Raw genomic sequence first — 20,130 nt, forward strand, 5'->3', positions numbered from 1 at the left:
AACCCCCCTCCCACCTCCCTTCCCATCCCATCCCTCTGGGTTATCCCAGTGCACCAGCCCCAATCACTTGTCTCATGCATCCAACCTGAACTGGCGATCTGTTTCACACTTGATAATATACATGTTTCGATGCTATTCTCTCAGATCATCCCACCCTCGCCTTCTCCCATAGAGTCCAAAAGTCTGTTCTATACTTCTGTGTCTCTTTTTCTGTCTTGCATATAGGGTTATCATTACCATCTTTCTAAATTCCATATATATGCGTTAGTATACTGTATTAGTGTTTATCTTTCTGGCTTACTTCACTCTGTATAATGGGCTCCAGTTTTATCCATCTCATTAGAACTGATTCAAATGTATTCTTTTTAATAGCTGAGTAATATTCCATTGTGTATATGTACCACAGCTTCCTTATCCATTCGTCTGCTGATGGGCATCTAGGTTGCTTCCATATCCTGGCTATTATAAACAGTGCTGTGATGAACATTGGGGTACACGTGTCTCTTTCAGATCTGGTTTCCTTGATCTGTATGCACTTTGAGTCTTATTCAGGCTTTCTTCTCATTACCAACAATGATTCACTTATTTAAATGTAATTCTTGTTTACCATCTTCAAAATAATTGATAATGATGGCAATTGTGTATCTTTTAAGACGTGTCAAGGATTTTCTCCCTGTTACTAGAGCTTTAGTTTTTGATCAGGTCAACTAGTTGCCCAGCTGAGGAGAGGGGAAGGTCAGTCAGGAGATATATGCCTTATAAATAGGCCTGGTCTTGAACAAGACTGCAAAATCCTTTTTTTTTTTTTTTTTTTAATACAATACGACCGGTAGTTATTGAGCTCATTCATGTTTTCAATAACTATGTATTAAGTAACTGTGTATTTCAAGCTCTGTGCCAGGCACTGGGTACATAGTGATAAATAAGAAAGTCTGAGGATGCCAGTTGGCAAAATTCATGATCCAGTGAGAACTAACACTTACCCAGGCAGTGAGAGTAATGTAAATTGGGAAATACACTGTTAGTGGTGTAATTAGAGACGTTTCAAGGCTACAACCTATGGTTAGAAATGGTAAGGGAGTTAGCCAGGCCAAGGAGGAGTAGTAAGAGCATTACTGGAGGACTGAACAAACTTGGAAGACCTCAAGTGTAGCAGAAAGAGAACACTTGCTTTGTTTAAGGTACTGAATGATATTCCCATGGTTAGAGATAGAGTATATATGGGGTTATTGTAGTTCAGCTGCTAAGTCATGTCTGACTCTTAGTGACCCCATGGACTGCAGCACACCAGGCTTACCTGTCCTTCACTATCTCCCAGTTTGCTCAGTTTCATGTCCATTGAGTAGGTGATGCCAACTAGGCATCTCATCCTCTGCCATCCACTTTTCTTTTTGTCTTCAATCTTTCTGAGAATCAGGGTCTTTTCTAGTGAATCGGCTCTTCTCATCAGGTAGCCAAAGTATTGGGGCTTCAACTTCAGCATCAGTCCTTCCAATGAATATTCAGGGTTGATGTCCTTTAGGAAAATATCATATGCAGATGATATATGGGGTAATGGAGAAATAAAGAAGTTTCAGGAGATGGTATTGGAAAAATAAAGGCTGGAAAATGTAGCACTTTTAAGACATTTATGTGTTTGCACTTAATTGTTTGAGCAATGAGGAACCACAGATGGCTTTTAAGTAGAAGAATGATGTGATCATAATTACATTTTAGGAAAAAAAATCACTCTGGCTGAATTTATCAAAAGTATTAAGCAGGAGAAAAAACTAAAGATGGGTTGATCAATTAGGGTGTTAGAGCAGTAATTTGGATGAGAAGTGATAATCTGTTGCTAGGGGAAGTTTGAAAATGCATTTGGTGGCTCAGCTGGTAAAGAATCCACCTGCAGTGTGGAAGACCTGGATTCGATCCCCGGATTCGGAAGATCCCCTGGAGAAGGGAACGGCTACCCACTCCAGTATTCTGGCCTAGAGAATTCCATGGGGTTGCAAAGAGTTGGACATGATTGAGCAATTTTCACTTTCACTTTAGCCAGCATATGGGGAAACCCTTGTTGAAAAGTCTTGTTGAGGTATTGCCCCTGATGAAATTTGATGTCTGAAGATGAAGACACTTAAGATGAGGAAATTGCAGACTTAGGGGTGCACAATACAGGGACTATATAGTACAAGATTTTCTAAATTCATATTTGGACTAAAGAGAGAGATGTATGAAGTGGAATAAGCCCAGAAATTAAAGCTGGGAAGGTATTGGGAAGTCGTGGATAGGTCTCAGGGCTGAAACTTCAATTTGTTAGGGAAAACAGAAGGTATAACAGGCTTTTAGAGCAGGAAAGTGCTATGATCAGATTTGTACCTAAAGGTCTCTGAATGATGATGTATAAAATAATAGTAGTGTATATATCAATAATGTTGTCTTTCTCATTTCATTGTTTTCTTTGTTCATTTTGAACCTCCTGGGAGAGGAAAGATAAGTAAAATGGATATGGTTTGAATTCCTTTACCTTTTGAAAAATGCTTTATATCAATATGATATGTAAATTTTGGAAATCAAATGAGATATGCTAAATACTTTAGTTAAAATAAGTGGTCCTAAATTATTATTTTCCATCAATATTCACTGCAAAAACTTATTCTTTAATTTAGATATGTAGAATGAGTTTGTCTTCAACATGATCTTTTTTCTAAAGACCTACTGTAGCGTGGTATATAAACCAAAGTGTCAAATTAGACTTGGAATTTAAAAACCTTTTTTAGATCTGTGTAAAGAAATCCTCTGTGTTAGTTGCTCAGTCATGTCCAATTTTTTGTGATCCCATAGACTGTAGCTCACCAGGCTCCTCTGTCCGTGGAGTTCTCCAGGCAAAATACTTCTCCAGGGACTCTTCCCAACCCAGGGATCAAACCCGACTCTCTTGTATTGCAGACAGATTCTTTGCTGTCTGAACCGTTGAAATGTTTATTTGTACTGTATAACTTAAAATTAAGTCCTAGAGAGCCCTGTTGAATTATGTTCCATTTATCTTTCAGAATTCTTTAGGAAATAAAATTATGACTCTGTGATGAAAACTAAAATCTCAGAAATTTGAAATGTGTTAAAATTAGATAAATGCTTTGTGTGAAGATAAATATTGTAATTTTATAGTTATGGAAATTAGTCTATTAGTGACAACATCTAAGATGATACTGTGAGTGTCTGAGCTTACAAAATGTTGATGTGTGTGTCTGTACAAATGTGTCTTCTGATGAACACACTTAAAATTAACCAAAAGCTGCTATTATTATTTTGACCTTTGCTATATTAAGAATAATTGAGTTCAGTGAGTGCTGAATATAGGTAAATTTCTGCCATGTTTCTTTGAATAAAATACTATTCAAAATGATCTTGGGAAAAATGATGTAGAAAAGTTCATTGCTCCTTAGAGTCAAGAATTTTCTTTCAGTGTGTTGCCATATTGAAATTTAAGTTGTTATACAAAATCCCATGGATGGAGGAGTGTGGTAGGTTACAGTCCATGGGGTGGCAGAGTCGGACACGACTGAGTGACTTCACTTTCACTTTCACAGTTCCTGCTCATGCAGTGGTTTTTACTCTGCAGGCAGAAGTGAGATTAGAACATACCTGTTGAAAAATGCCTTCCCTCACATCTTTCATTTCTTGGAATTGTACTAGCAGTCACATGTCCTAGGGATGGATTATTTCCTTTACGTGAACACTTTGCCTTGCCTCAATAGAGTATCATTTTAAATTGGATGATGAGAAGCTTAACTGGCCGGACGAATAAAACGTGATGTAATGGGTTAAAGTAAATTCTATTCCAGTGTTATATTATAAAAGTAATGTTTCACTTTACATTATTTATAAAGTAAAATGTTACATTTTACTTTTAACCTACACATGTACCTTTAATGCAGAGCTGAGACATGAAGTATTACTTAACTCTGAAAGAGTTTTTATGACTTATCTGGACTTTTAGTGTTTCATTTGAGAGATTCTTTTGCAGTTTAATGATTCATATTTCAAAAATAATGTTCTTAGACTTTCAAAATCTCCTTCAAGAAATAAAACTTCACTATTAGTATTATTAACTAGAACCTTTTGACTTTTTTCTTTTTAAATGAAATCTTTGAATTTTTTTTCTGGTTTTGACCGTATTCCTGTCATCACTCACTGGTCAGACAATAGATGTTTATTTTATTTTTTTTCCTTCCAAAATTCTCTTTTGGAAACTTGTCTTTTACTACTTTTTACATTTTGTATCTGGCAGCCTCCACCAGCTACCTGTGTATTTTGGGAAGATATCATTGAACAATTCCTGTTTTTAAAATTGGTAGTAATACCTTCTCCACTTACCTCTCCGTTACTATTCTAAGAATTCAAAGGGATGATGCTAAGACCATGCTTTGCAAAATTGAAGTTCTGTATCATAAAACATCCTCAAACTCACTGTGTCTTCCATTTTTCACTTCTCCCCACACCTGTGCCACTTGTTTGAAAACATAAACTTACATGGTTTTACTTCCTTTATTTTTCCCTAGTAATATTTGACTTAATTTTCTTGTGTCAAACTTTATTTCATTAACTCTTTTTTCTCTTTTTAAAAATTTTATTGCAGTATAGTTGATTTACAGTATTATGTTAGTTTCAGGTGTAGAGCAAAGTGATTCAGTCATATATATACCTATGTTTTTTGAGATTCTATTCCCATATAGATCATTACAGAGTATTGAGTAGAGTTCCCTGTGCTATCCAGTAGCTCTTATTTAGTTATCTGTTTTATATATAGTAATATGTTTATGTCTGTCCCAATATTCCAGTCTATTTGTTTCATTAATCCTTGGCAATACTCTTAAACTTTCCATTTTTAGCTGTTTGGTGTGATCTACACAGATCTGCCAATAACCTGAAGATTATTTTAATTTATGGAAAGATTATAAATCAAATCTACTCAGTAGCTGAATGTTTATGTGTTTACAGAATACTGTAGATTCTTTTACATGATATCTCACACTAACAGTTTGATTATATTGAAAACTAGAGTGCAGACATTATGTATGGTATTAACTTTTTCCAATGACATTTAGAGTAGTCTTCTACCAGCGTGGCCAGTTACTGTGCTAGAATGTTGAGTCAGAATCCAGTTCGGCCCTTGAATGGCCATGTTATCACTGCCAAGTCAAATAATATCCTTGAATAAAATTTTCATTATTGACAATATATGAATAACACTCCTTGTTCTGGTTTTTGCTAAGGCAAAGGGTAATTAATATTTTTTGAAATTATTAAGTGCCATAATATATAAAATATAATGATTTTGATGAATGGAAATACTAAATCATTTTTCATATTTCATATTTATTCATATTTTTTCATATGTATTAGTATTTTATTTATGTCACAGTTTTTCAAGTAGGCTCCTTTAACTCTTCTTTTTTTGGTTGTATCAAAATTTCAATAGTATTTTGTGTCATTTTGCATAGATGTTTAGTAAAAATTTATCTTTATTTTTTTGGCAATGCAGTTATAGCTAGTGAAACCTCTGATACTCTTGAGCTTGTTTATTTTTTATAGAAAGCCTTGTAGCTTGCTTTCATCCACCATGGTTTGTGCTTGTCTCTGTGTATTTTAAAATACTGTGCTCTGATGCTGGATAGCCATATAAATGCCAGAACTACCTTATATTGATGTCAGTTTGGAAGGGGAATATCTAAAAGATCATACATTCTCAAAACTTTTGTCATGGTACAGTAAACCACTTCCCTATTAATCTACCAAGGATAGAATTTCACTTTCTGGGAATTATGTGGTGGGTTTCTGAAACCACTGGAACAAATTATTCATCCTTAGTGAAAAGATTCAGTATTTGAACAGTTGACTCATTGTAAAAGAATGTGTTGCATGATATTTCAACTTGATGATTTTTAAAATATGTCCATTAGTAAGAGGATATTGGGTTGTTTGTTAAATTTGAGAGAGTAAACTCACCTATAAGTTATAATCTATTGATTATAGATACAGACTTTCAGAGTTAGATTGCCTGACTTTAAAGACTATATGCTGTCTGTTATTCACATTGATTCTAGGAAAGTTGATTAATTTTCCTCTGTCTTGATGTCTTCATCAGTAAAATGAAGGTAGAAGATTTTCCCATCTCTTTTTCTTTGTGTGTGTATGGGGGGTATTAAACTAACAATATTAAAACAAGATAATGTCGTGATTGTGCTTAGTATATTTAGGACTTAAGGGCCACCCAGTAAAATGACCATTTGCTGTTGCTATCATCAAAATCCTTAGGTCTTAGTTGAACTCATTTTTCAATAACTTATTAACAGATATAATATATACCAATTTCTTCAGACTAATGCTCTAAAACTATTGACTAATGATAAGCCTTTATGTGAAATTGCAATGAAATTTTATTAATGAATGGCAGAAATGAAGCCTTCTTCAGTTTCAGCAGGTTTTTAATTGACAAGTGCAGGTTTAGCATGATTATAATGAGTTGAAAATTATATTTATTTATGCCAGTTTGGAAGAATTATATCCAAAATTTATTGCTGTCATTGTTCAGTTGTTGTTCAGTCATGTTCGACTCTGTGATTCCATGGACTTCAGCATGCCAAGCTTCCCTGTCCTTCATTATCTCCCAGAGTTTGCTCAAATTCATGTATATTGAGTTGGTGATGCTATCTAACCATTTCATCCTCTGTTGCCCCTTTTTCCTCCTGCCCTCAATCATTCTCAGCATCAGGGTCTTTTCCAGTGAGTCGGCTCTTGGCATCAGGTAGCCAAAGTATTGGAGCTTTAGCTTCAGCATCAGTCCTTCCAATGAATATTCAGGGTTGATTTCCTTTAGGATTGACTGGTTTGATCTCCCTGCAGTCCAAGGGGCTCTCAAGAGTCTTCTCCAGCACTACTGTTCAAAAGCATCAATTCTTCGGTGCTTAACCTTCTTTATGGTAACTCTCACATCTGTACATGTGATGGAAAACCATACTGGAAAAACCATAGCTTTGACTGTACAGACCTTTGTCAGCACAGTGATGTCTCTGCTTTTTCATACACTGTCTAGGTTTGTCGTAGCTTTCCTTCCAAGGAGCAAGCATCATATATATATACATATACATATATATATATACACACACATATATATATATATATATATATATATATTTTAAAATTACTAATAGTTTTTAGTTAGTTTTTAGTTTAGTTAGTTTTACTAATAGTTTTTGCTAACTATACATGGAGGAATTTCATCTTTTATTTGCAAGTGCTGTAAAATGTCATAAAGTTCTAACAAGAGTAAGGTGCTTTCCTTTAACTGAGTCAGCCATGGTCATTAATTAAGTTCTTCTTGAACTGGTCCATGAACCTGAATATAATATTCGGTGTTCAGAACATTCTTAGATATTTTATGTTTAACTCCTAATTGACTTAGGCTTTTTTTTCTGTTCTGTGGTGCTATATTTTTGAAAGTGTTTTTCAGAAGCGTTATCATTTTATAAACCTCTGCCAGTAAATCATATTGGCATAAAGTGACTGATAGAAAAAGGTTAATTATTCTGACCTCTCATCAGTGAAAATCATGGACTTAGGACCAAAACACTACATGTAGAGAGCAATAGAGACTATATTTTGTTGTTGTTGTTTAGTCACGTCCAAATCTTTTGTGACTCCGTGGACTGTGGCTCACAGTCTCCTCTGTCCTTGGGATTTCCTAGGCAAGAATACTGGAGTGGGTTGCCATTTCCTTCATTGTGCTACCTGGGAATCCTAGAGACTATGTAAATCCATTTTAAAAACAAATGAATAAGAATAAGTTTTATTATAAAATAAACTATAGTAAAATAATTTAAAATCAGAATTACCTTAACTCAGAAAGCTTGATTTATATTTGCAGTCCTAAATAATACTGAATGAATTAGGCATGCATTTGATGGTAAATAGTAGAAAATCCAGTCAACAGTGATTTCAACAGCTAGAGCTTTATTTTTCATTTCTAACAAGATGTGCAGAAGCTGGCAGACAGGCTGGTCCAGCTGCTCAAAGACTGCTTAAAGACTCAGACACCTTCTTTCTTCTTGCTGTGCCATCTTTAACATATGTTTTTCCTGCCACTGGCCATTATGGCTGCCTCACTTTTAGACATTATTTAAAGTTACAAGCAGAAAGAAGGGGAAAGAGGAAAGGCTAACAGAGCTCTGTCCTAGTGAGACTTAGACATTATATTTAGGAGAGGAAATTTCCTAGCAGATTCTCTCTCCATTGCATTTTTCAAAACCTAGTCCAACTCTCTTATCACCCATGGAAGAGTTTTAGAGATTGAATATTTTGAGCAGTGCATAATTTCTTAGATTAAATCAAATTTTTAATATTAAGCTTTTATTTATTTGTTTTTTTGGCCGTGCCTGGTGGCATGTGGGATCTTAGTTCCCCAACCAGGGATCAAACCTGTGCCCGGAAGTACATAGTCTTCAGTGGACTGCCAGGGAAGTCCCTAGATTAAATAATACAAAGCAGTAGTACTCAGCCATAAAAAGGAGCGAATGTAGTCAGCTGAACTGAGGTAGATGAACCTAGAGCCTCTTATACAGAGAGAAGCAAGTCAGAAAGAAAAAAACAAATATTGTACATTAACACATTTATATGGAATATAGAAAAATGATACAGATGACTCTATTAGCAAGGCAAGAATAGAGACACAAATGTAGAAAACAGACTTGTGGACACAGTGAGGAAGGGGAGGGTGAGACGAACTGAGAGAGGAGCACTGACATATTACATTACTGTGTGTAAAACAGGTAGCTAGTGGGGAGTTGTAACACAGGGAGCTCAGCCCAGTGTTCTGTAATGACCTAGAGGGCTGGGATTGGAGCGGGGTGTTGTGAGGGAGGGGATATATATATGTATGCTTATGGCTGATTCATGTTGTATGGCAGAAACCAACACAACATTGTAAAGAAATTATCCTATAGTTAAAAATAAATTTAAAAATACATTAAAAAATTAGAATGAAAATCTTGCTCTTTCTAAGTCAAAGTTTCTACTTAAACCTTGTAAGGTAAGCCAAGATACCTACCTAATAGTTTAAAACGTGCTGGCAGTGTACTTTATTATTTTTCCTACCATTCTGAAACTATTTGTAGAGATAAAGCTTGATAGAAAGTGAGTTTTTCTGCTGTGTCTAATTCTGCTTATGTTTGTATTTTAAATTTCAAAATATCCTAGGTATCCCAGGACAGTTTTGTTGCTGTGGAATTTGTCATTGTTTCCTAATTAGCATAGTATTTTGGGGCTTTTCTCTTTCTCAACCCTTACCTCCTTTTCTTCATATCAGTCCATACTTTTCTTACCCACTGGTGTTTAGATAAATGAAAGACAATGGCAGACTTCAATGGACTCTTTAGAAACATAAAAACATCTCACAGGGTCATATTCTGGAACAGGATTCAAAAAGATTTGTGGCTTTCATCAGTTTTTTTCCCTTTGTATCACCACTTGGTTTGAAGTTTTTCTTGGATGCAGTGCCAGGCTGGCATCCCAAGTAGCTCATTAGCTGTTCATTTCTGCCTTCTTTGCATTATTTCACTAACTGCCCATCAAAATTCAGTGTGTAGCTCTAGGCCTGCTAAGAACAATCTGGCAAGATATCATTCAAAAGCATGTATTATTTACAGATCACTTGAAAGTATCAGGGATTAATCAAGGATAGAAAGTACAAAAACACATTTAGCTTCTATGAGTGATTCATTTTAAAAGTGGAAAATAAATCAGATGTTTAGTGCATTTCTAGAAAACAGAGGCTAAGTTTCCCCACCATGATATTGGAAAAAGCAAGCAAGTAAAAGCTTTAGTATTGATTTTTGCTTTAACCTATTGATATGTAGACAGTTTGTTTCTTGAAATCTACTTTCCTTATACAGATTTGGAGACTAAACCAGCCAGCTTACCTGGACAACCGACTTGTGTTAAACAAGGTGAAACTAAAGAGCTGTCAGTGTTGTGCTCCCCTGCCTCTTATCCCTCCTCCTACTGTCCTTCCAGTTTTGCAGTACCAGCAGGTGGAAAAAGGGTAAGGGCGGTGATGGAGAGAGGGAATGATCAGACCACATGCCCCTACTTATTTGGAGTAAAAAAAAAAAAGTGACATTGAAGTTTGATTTTAGACAAGACTGAGCCATTTAGTAGTGAAAGTGAATTGTCATGATCAGCAAAGATACGATTCTTTCCATGGAAATTGAGATGTTGTCATTCATTGAAGAATCAGGAGCCAACAGAGTGAACTGAAAGGAATTAAGTAGAGAAAAAGGAAGCTTTTTCTTTTTCCTGTTCACCTCGCATTCAGGTTGTTCATTAAGCCAGTTCTGTTTGTGTTCAGTCAAGTAATAGCTCCAGCTTTAGCTTCCTGGACTTTACACCCAGCTGTGGTCTGTCTCCAGGTCACAGGAGTGAGTATCTCAATCAGTGTTCTTGTTGACACAAACCACCTGAGATTATAAGGCAATCAGCCTTCCAGGGTAGGAAGAGGCCTAGTTTTGTGGCAGCTTTTCTCCAAGCATGAAGGGAGACCCTGGAAATATGCTTAGTAAAATCCTACATTATTTTGTTTTCATCTGGGATGTAGTTAACTTAATTCGCTTGAATTATTAATGTAAGTACAAAATGTCTTTGAATATTAAGAAATTCGTTTAAAAAGTGAAACTTGGCATATGTAGACATGGTGCCAATTGCTCTGAGAATTGATTTTCTTTGTATGTTATTATAGATGGCTTCATTTATTTAACATTTTTATATTTATTTCCTTCAGAATAGTCAAACTTTACATTTGACTATGTAAAGTCATTGTGTATCACTCAGGTTTTCCCCCATATTATCTTTTAGGAGAAGCAAAAGAAAACTGTGAAATTTTGATTTTAAGTTACAGGTCCTGGACTGTTTCATAGAAAGATATTCTAGTTTGGCTTAAGAATTTTAGCTCTATCCTTCTAATTTGATACAATGAAGTAATAAATAATAAGCTCAATTCTGATTTTTAAGTTATAGTTTTTGACTATTAGAAGAATGTCCTATGCCAGTGTGTACCAGATGTGTGGCAATACTCTTTGGAAATTCGCAGTGTCTTCTGAATAATTCTTGGAGTTTCTGTTTCCTGTGCTTCTTTCTCTCTTGTTGCTATAAACTATATACGGTTTTCCTGAACTTCATTGGTTGGTATAAGAAATCATAAACTTAGTTATTGCAGCTCTCAATGCAGGCCACTTTAATGTCTAGAACCTGAGGCTGTTTCAACACTAACAGGCCCTGGAGACTTCCCTGGTTGTCCGGTGGTTAGGACTCGGAGCTTCTACTGCAGGAGGCCAGGCTTCAGTTCCTAGTCAGGGAACTAAGATCTTGCACGCTCACTGCACAGCCAAAAAAGGAAAAACAGCAGCAACAACAAAAAACCCCAAAAGTAAGAGATCCTCAAAGCCATAAGAAGTGGGAGAAAATGACAGGGTCACTGGTCCTAAGTATGAGAAACAAAACAAAATGAAAAGACCTAAAGATTGAATTCTGCTTGTGGCCACTCTGATTTAACTTGCCACGTCTGAGGGTTCACAACGTGTATTTACTGAAGCAATAGAAATGGTAAAGAATAATGAATGTGGGGGAGGAAAGGACAGACTCGCTCTGAAAACTATACATTTGAAAGAAAAAAAAACCAGATTTCTGACTTAGCTACTAAATCATCATCATCATCCTGCAAAGACAGATTGACAAAGCATATTATCCTGCCTGAAACATCTGTAGAACACACTGTATTAGACAACAGGTTTCAAGACATTGGATATTAAACCTGGAAAGGCCCTGATTCCTGAGAGAGGAGAAACAAGTGAAGTGAGCCTGGCTGCCCTGCTTCCCCCCTGCGCAGGTTCCAGGCTGTGGTGCGGGGGAGGGCAGCAGGTGGAGCCTGGGGGTCCCCCGACTGAAAGGGAAGCGCCAGGAACCCAGAGAGAGGAAAGTGGTGGGATGTTCCAGAGGAGAGAGCTGCACAGAGACGCACTTTGGGAGGTCTGCTGAGGTCTACAGTCTTCAGACCCATGTGCTTGGGAACTACCTCAGGTGAGGGAAAGAACCACTGAAAAAGGTTAGCGGGACCGGACAGGGAGCATTCTTGTTTTCACTAGCCAGAGTGGAAAACCTCATAATTTACAGGGCCTCAGAATTCAGTCTTGGGGAGAATGCACACAGAAATATACCGGCCTACTTAGGCTAATACTTCAAGATATAAGCTGCAATGTATGCTTTGACAGATATGTTCTTTCTGCCTTTATGTTGATATTTGGGAAATAATTCAGTATTTTCGTTTGCATTTGGCAATTGACTGAGGTGGTATTGTGTCTTATAGGCATGTATATGAGTTTTTTCCTCTGTGAGTAGAAATGAAAGGCAGTGAGGTGTAGAAATGGAAAAGACTGGCTGATGGGAAGAAAATCTCCTTATCAATTTGCCTTAGAATGAAATGAAATACAAGGGGAATAATTAGGGTTTCTTAGGGTGAAGTAAAATTTGAAGTTGACAAAATATTCACCTATGGTACTTTTTTAATGAAAATATTCACCTATGGTACTTCTTTTATTAATTCTTTTCTTTGGGTTTTTTTTTTATTGGTGTTTGTTTTTTCTCATACATTAAAAGAGAAAGGAAAATTTATTTATTTGATTCTCTTTTATAGGGTTGTCTTTAATGGCTCATATCTCATTAAATAAATCGCTTACTCATGTCCAACTCTTTTGAGACCCCATGAATTGTAGCCCATCAGGCTCCTCTGTTCATGGAATTGTCCAGGCAAGAATACTGGACTGGGTCTCCATTCCCTTCTTGGCGGAGTCTTCTCAACCCAGGGATTGAACTTGGGTCTCCCACATTACAGGCAGATCCTTTACAGTCTGAACCACCAGGGAAGCCCATCATAGCTCATTACAACATAGGCTTTATTAATGATTTTATTTTCCTTTGAAACACTGAATAAGTTAATAACCATACTGGATTATTATTATTATTATTATTATTATTAGTGCTTCTTCTCACCTAAAACACAAGTAGAAATGTATGCTGTTTTGTTACCTTTTAGAAATAAAGAAATAGCAGCTAGATTTCTCTCATTTTTCCTTTCATTTCTTGAGAAATCTAGAATTACTTCTGACATTGGGGTGCTTTATAATCCAGTTTTCCCTAGCCAGTTTATATCTCTTACTTATAGAAACTGAACAGAATTTGCAAATCACAGGCTTTATCTTCATGTAAAAAGTCACATGATATTTGGATTGCATGGCCGTATCATACTTCCCAAACAAAGCAGAACAAACAAAACAACCTTCTTTATCTTTTCGAGTTTACTTAAATTTGAGACCTTTCAAGAGATTACCATCTGGCAATCTGTGTTAGATTTAGTTCATTGATGTATATGATGCCCATAGTTTTAAAATAATTCTTGGTATTTCTTTTTTAAAAAACAACAACACTTATGTAACTTGTGATTATGTAGATTGTGTTTTGCTAAGTCATGTCCAGCTTTTTGGGACCCCATGGACTGCAGCAAGCTGGGCTCCTCTGTCCTTCACTATCTCCTGGAAGTATGAATTTTCAGAATTTTACTTGAAAAGTGAGATTTAACTACACCAGGCTTGCTTTATCACACCAAGCTGAATAGCACTCATCTTCCGTCCTTGGGCCATTCTCTTCCCCACAGTTCTTACATTGTTGGCCTCACTCATCCATGTTACCTGCTTGGCGCTTGAAGTTTGCAAGCTTATACTTTAGAACATAAAGCCCTAGTCGTCAAGTATACTTTCAGATTCAGTCTGATTGACAAGCAGCTGAAGACTATGAAACCTTTAAAGCCAAGTTTCTCCTCTGATAGAATGGAAATCTAAAGGGAGTAAAAAATCAAGTTCAAAAATATTTGAGCATGAAATAGGTTTTACTAAAGGCTATCTGTGCTTCTGGATCATAAATTCCCCATTGTAATGGTATTAATTATAGATTGTTTTTCATTTTTCTTGCTGAAAGCTGTCTTTGAATTATCAATTTTCATTATCAGGTCTCTATCTCTGTACTGTTAAAACAGCAGGAGAGATTTCCTTATTGTTTTTCTTCAGCTCTGCACTGTCATTAGAAACTATTTTTAGTAATGGCTTCTGTTATTATATTGCTGGTTGATCATATGTTCCCTGTTGTCACCCATGATTAAAAAAAATACCTCCTGGTCTCTTGGAAACCAGTTCAATCCAGATTTTACTTCCCATCCCACAAAGCAGTATGTTCATTTTTGTTAATAGAATTTTAGTAGTATAACTATTTAATGGAAGCCATTTTTCATTAAGAAGCATGCTTTTGTTTTCTTCTTAATACTTTGTTACCATTGTTACTGATGCTTTTTTAGAGAGAAATCATAGAACTCTAATGTCACGCCCTAGATGAGATTTTCCAGTTTTAGCATCTGTCCCCTTGGCATAATTCCTGGTGTTGACAGTTGGGTAAGAAGACACCCCTGGGTTTTAAGAAGTCCTCCTGCTACAGATGGTAGTTTTTGCTTGAGTCTGCTTTAGCAGTGACTCTAACCTCCTTCCTATGTTTTTTTGTGTGTGTGTGTGTGTGTGTGAAAATTTTATATAATAAAAAAAAAACAAGTTTCTCATATAAAATCAATATAAAATTTTGCTATGGCATAGAACGTGAAATTAAAACCACATATTTTGAATTAGCCAAATCTACCCGTTCTGGCTTTACTTTCTACCAGACAGAAAGTGAAAACAAATTGCAAATAAACCCAAGACAAAGCGCTTTGGTCATTTTTCTTGAGCTTTTGGATTGAGTACAGAGTAACTCAACATTTTACTCACTATGACATAGCTTTCCAGGGAATCCTGTAACTGAAATAATTAAGGTTGAAAGGATATATGGTCTGGATTTCCAGGCATTGCCATCTCTATGCTTTCTGAGAAACACAGCTTTTTTTTTTTTGCCATCCCGTGTGGCATGTGGGATCTTAGTTCTCCGACTAGGACTGAACCCATGCCCCCTACATTGAGAGCATGGATTCTTAATTAGTAGACCTCCAGGGAAGTCTCTACCTTTTAATAATCTTAAGAAATATTTATTGAGTAACTATTATAGAGTAATTCTTATTTTATTCATATATTATTTAAACCTCTTATTTAATTAGGTGGACACTGTTATCATAGGTGATGAAACTAATTGTCAGAGAGGTGAAGTAACTTCCTTACAGTCACACAGCTGATCAGTGATGCCTTTGAGATATGAGCCCTTGTGTCACATTTGTTTGATAAGTTTAATTCAAACTATCCTGTATAGAGATAAAAATATAATTGGTTTAGCTTTGCAATATTATTTTCCAATATTGTAATGAACATTTTGCTCACCACCCCCATCACCTTAGGCAGTTTTTTCTTGTCTTCTTGAAAATGGGTGACAAGGAATTGATTGTGTTAAAAATTCTAATTGTTCATTTCTCCATTCAAATCTTCTATGGAAGTAGGTAGAATAGGATGAAAATTTGAGCAAAAACTTTTCCAATTATTTGTGTTGAAAACTATAGCTGGAAACAGAGTATTGACTTATGGTTTCAGATGGCAAGTTTAACATGTGAGTTTAGCCCAAATTTCATTGAAATAGCAGACAGAGTAAGTGCAAAAAATGATTCCATTTAAGAATCCTAGGAAGCCAGAAAGGATACAATCAGTAAATAAGCTACTTTGATCAATTTCTAAAGTGTGTAAAACAAACGAAATAGAATAAGGGAGAAATCAGAGGAGAGAAATTCAAACCACAAAAGTTGAAACTGAAATTTGCTTCAGAGCAAAGAGACCTTGCTCCCAATGGACCTCACAAAAATTGTCTTCCCCTTAGGGAATAAACAGTGATAAACAGGAATTCTTAAAGACAGTCTGCTTAAAGGTTGGTCCATGTGGGTCCCTCTGGCCTTCTGCTTAATTTCAGTGCTTGTAACCTGGATACATCTGGGAGAACAGTTGTTTAGGTTAAGTGAGAATTTTCTCCTCTGAGATGGGGAGAAAGATAATGTTGGCATGGACTGAGGGAAGAGACAGACAAACCTCATCGAAGCCTCAAGACTCAAGAGGTGCATTTTCTGTTTGCAAGGAGCTCTTAGATTAGTTTGTATATCCTAGCTCTGTGATACTTAAAATGACAAAGAAAGCTCACTTAGGGAGATGAAGCTATTATAGCAAATGAATAGGCAAAGATATACCAAGCAAAATGAACTCAATGATTTTTTAAAAAATCAAGTAATGTGTAATTTAGAGTCTAATGCATCAGATAGAAAAACAATAGTAAAAAGTTCCAGTCTACCGGAAGATAGAGCTTAAACCTATTGGGTAATAAGTAGAAGAAACTTAAAAACGTTGAAATATTAGGAAAGAATTACAAAATACAAGGACAATTTGACAAATCTACAGTATTTCCAAAATTGATACTCATTTGACCACATTTCTTGCTACCATGACATAAAAATAGAAATTCAAAGCAAAAGATATATTTTTTACATCTCTAACCCAATTTATAGCGCCGGAAATTTAAAAAGTTTAGAAAATGCAAAAATCAAACAAGCAGCAATTTATTTTATGACATTCTGAGTTTAAATAATTCATACTAAATTTACAGACTGTTTGATTCAAAGTGACCAAGAATTCCACAAATTAAATCCTGTTTGGTGTGTAAATTTGTAGTCTTAATGGTATCTATTAGCAAATAAAAGGACATCACAAACTGACTTAACCTAGAAAAGAACAATGAAATAAAGCTACAGAGGTAAATGAAACAGAGAGTAAGACCGAAATTTGTTAAATAAACCTCTCCAGTCCCAAAGTAGAAGAGAACACAGAACCCTAAACCTGATTTGTTTAACTGGTAAAAAAAAAAAAAAGACAAATAATTGGCAAATCAGAGCGAGATGCACGGAGAGAAGATGTAATGCAAATGATTCTTTGAGAGTAAATGTGAACAGTAGTCTTGGTATCAACAATAAATAAAGTTGAAGAATGTATAATATTATTGTAGAATTGAGATTTGCTTCTTATAAGACATGAAGCATATATGTCGTGTGTGGATTCTATTTAACTCACTTTGCAGTCTTTTGAAATTAAAGTCACAAAGGGCTGACTTTGAATTACTGATTTCAAGTTAAGTACATTCCTAAGGAAGAAATAAAGCCATCTATATATTACAAGATTGTATTGCAAGATAGTGTCTTCAGATGCCTTATGTTTTCTAAAATAACCTTATGTTTTCTAAAATAAATTTGGCAAATAATGCTTTTCTGAAAAGTATATGATTATATTCACTTTATAGATTGGAATATTTCATTTGTATTGTTTTGTTATGAAACAAAATTTCTGTATGCACTAAATTATTTGTGGTTATCCATTCCAGTATTCTTGCCTGCAGAATCCCATGGACAGAGAAGCCTGGTGGGCCATAGTCCATAGCATCACAGGAGTTGGATACAACTGAAGTGACTTTGCATGAATGCATACCTTACACACACACACACACACACACACACACACACATAGAGAGAGAGAGAGTTTCACTTTTACTAAGTGAATAGTTTCACTTTTGCTAAAATGATCTATAAAAAAAGCATGTATCTACAAATATGGGCTTTTGCATATGACAATAAAAGTGTCTTGACTTTTTAACAATGAATCTAAATTCCATAAATAAATATGTAATAGAGTAAGTATGCCAATAAAAGGGCTTAGAAATTAATGTGAATACCTCTTTGGTTCTTTATAGTACTGCGTAAAGTGTTAGGAAAAGTTAAGGACTAAGTCAATTGTCCTGCGATCATGACTGTGCCTCATAAGGACCATTTTCTCTATAAATTTCTTATTCAAATTTATAATGGAGCTCTATTTGCTATCTCCATTAGGAATTCCAGTATATATTTCCAATTCAGTTAGGATGAATCTGGAATATGTGGATCTGGGCAAAGTCACAACTTTCATAAGCACAGAAAAGAAAGCATATTTGTTTTCAAATAGCACACCATTATATATTAAGATGAAAATGTAAGGGATGTAATTATTTATTTTTTAAGATTGTAAGGCAATTTAAATTACAGAATACAAAAGATGAGCTTTAGTCAAATATCTTCTAACCTGATGATTTTTTTCTTCTATATTATCGACTTGAGACACAAGATTTACATTTAGACTTGATTTTTATTTAATTTTTATAAGTAATCAACGTCTGATATCTCATTTGATCCTTATAAAACCATTGTATATTCAAAATATTCTAATTTTGTTAATGGAGAAGCCAATAACCTCAGAGGAGTTCAGAAATTTGTGCAGAGGTAAATAACTAATGCTTCTCTACTGATTCAGAGAATCTGAATCTGCCTGCCGGATTCAGGTTGATTGCTGGAGACAAGGTTCGATTCCTGGGTTGGAAAGATCCTCTGGAGAAGGAAATGGCAATGCGCTCCAGTATTGTTGCCTGGAATATAACATGGACAGAGGAGCCTTGCGGTCTATAGTCCATGAGGTCACCAAAGAGTCAGACATGACTTAGTGCCTTAAAAATAACAACATAACTCGTAAGTGGTGAAACAGTCAGTGTGCTAGCCTGCAGACCCATTTACTCTTGAACTTAATGTTCATAATGGTTTTACTTATAATAAACAATTTTGCACTCTTCTTATTACATTTTTAAATCCTTCAGGACAGATTTTATGCAATACCTTTCCCAAGTACTAAATATTTCTTGTAAGCTCTGCATAAATATTTATTAATTGATTTCTGATCCAGACTGGTGCTGGAGGAGGAAAGTTAGTTTTGTTATGTAGGTATCAACCTTTGAACCAGTGAAAGTGAAGTATGTGCCATCAAGTGCAATGTAGCCAAGTATTAATATTTGAAACTTCCAGACAATTTTCTGTATCTAAATGTTCTGCTTTCTGTCTTTCCCATAGTCTAGGCAGAAAACTTAACATTTTGCTTTTACTTTTTGACTTAGATCTCCTATTCTTGATTTTGCTTCTGACTTGACTTTTTCTGCTGATTGATCCGCCTGTTTTAGATCCAGTCATCCCTGCTTTCTGCTTACTTCTCTCATTTCAAGCTTTTGTTTAGATTCTGTGCTATACAGTTGGCCCTCTATATCCACGGGTTCCACATCTACAGATTCAAACAACCAGGGATTGAAAATATTTTTTAAAAATTCCAGACAGTTCCAAAAAGCAAAATGTTGCCACTCACTGGCAACTATTTCCATAACATGTACATTGTATTTATAACTAGTTATATAATGTTTATACTGTATTATATATTGCAGGTAATCCAGAGGTGATTTAAAGTATAGGGGAGGATATAGGTAGGTTATATACAAATACTACCCATTTTGTATAAGAGACTTAAGCAACCTCTCAGATTTTGGTATCTTCAGAGGTCCTGGAATCTATTCCCTGTGGATACCGAGGAACGACCATATTCTAAGTTTGATTAACTCAGGCAGAGTGACTCATAAGAAAGAGCTAGGGCATCTTTCTAACTAATTTCAGAATCAGTTAGCATTTTTGAGTCTTAATTTTTTAAACTTTTTAAGAGATAATTGCAAATTTGCATGTACTTGTTAAGAAGTAGTACAGATCCCATGTACCCTTTACCTCATTTCCCCTAATGGTAACCTCTTGCAAAATTATAAACGTGACATCACAATTAAGATAATGACATTGGAACAGTCAGGATACAGAATATTTCTATCACTATTCTATAGATTGCTTATGTTGAATTTTGAAAGTTCTTTGTATATTCTAGACACAAGTCTTTTGTTGGTTATGTGGTTTGCAAATATTCTCACCCAGTCTGTAGCCTATCTTTTTATCATCTTCACAGGGTCTTTTAGAGAGTAAAATTTTTTAATTTATATGAGGTCCAAGGTACCAACTTTTTACTTTATGAATTATGTTTTCCAAGTGAAGTGTAATACCTCTTCCCCTGACCCTAGATCCCAAAGAATGTTTTCTATTTTTTTCTAATAGTTTTTGAGTTTTACATTTAACATGTAAGTCCGAGTTATCTTTTGTATGTAGCATAA

At 35.3% G+C, this 20,130-nt stretch overlaps 1 protein-coding gene across 7 annotated transcripts in view; it reads left to right on the top strand.

The window, feature by feature from the left end:
• KCNJ3 (potassium inwardly rectifying channel subfamily J member 3) overlaps nt 1-20,130 on the top strand; it is a 193,608-nt gene that overhangs the window by 25,739 nt on the left and 147,739 nt on the right. The window lies entirely within an intron of this gene.

This window comes from Cervus canadensis, chromosome 15, assembly GCF_019320065.1.
Source record: "Cervus canadensis isolate Bull #8, Minnesota chromosome 15, ASM1932006v1, whole genome shotgun sequence".
Taxonomy (NCBI): domain Eukaryota; kingdom Metazoa; phylum Chordata; class Mammalia; order Artiodactyla; family Cervidae; genus Cervus; species Cervus canadensis.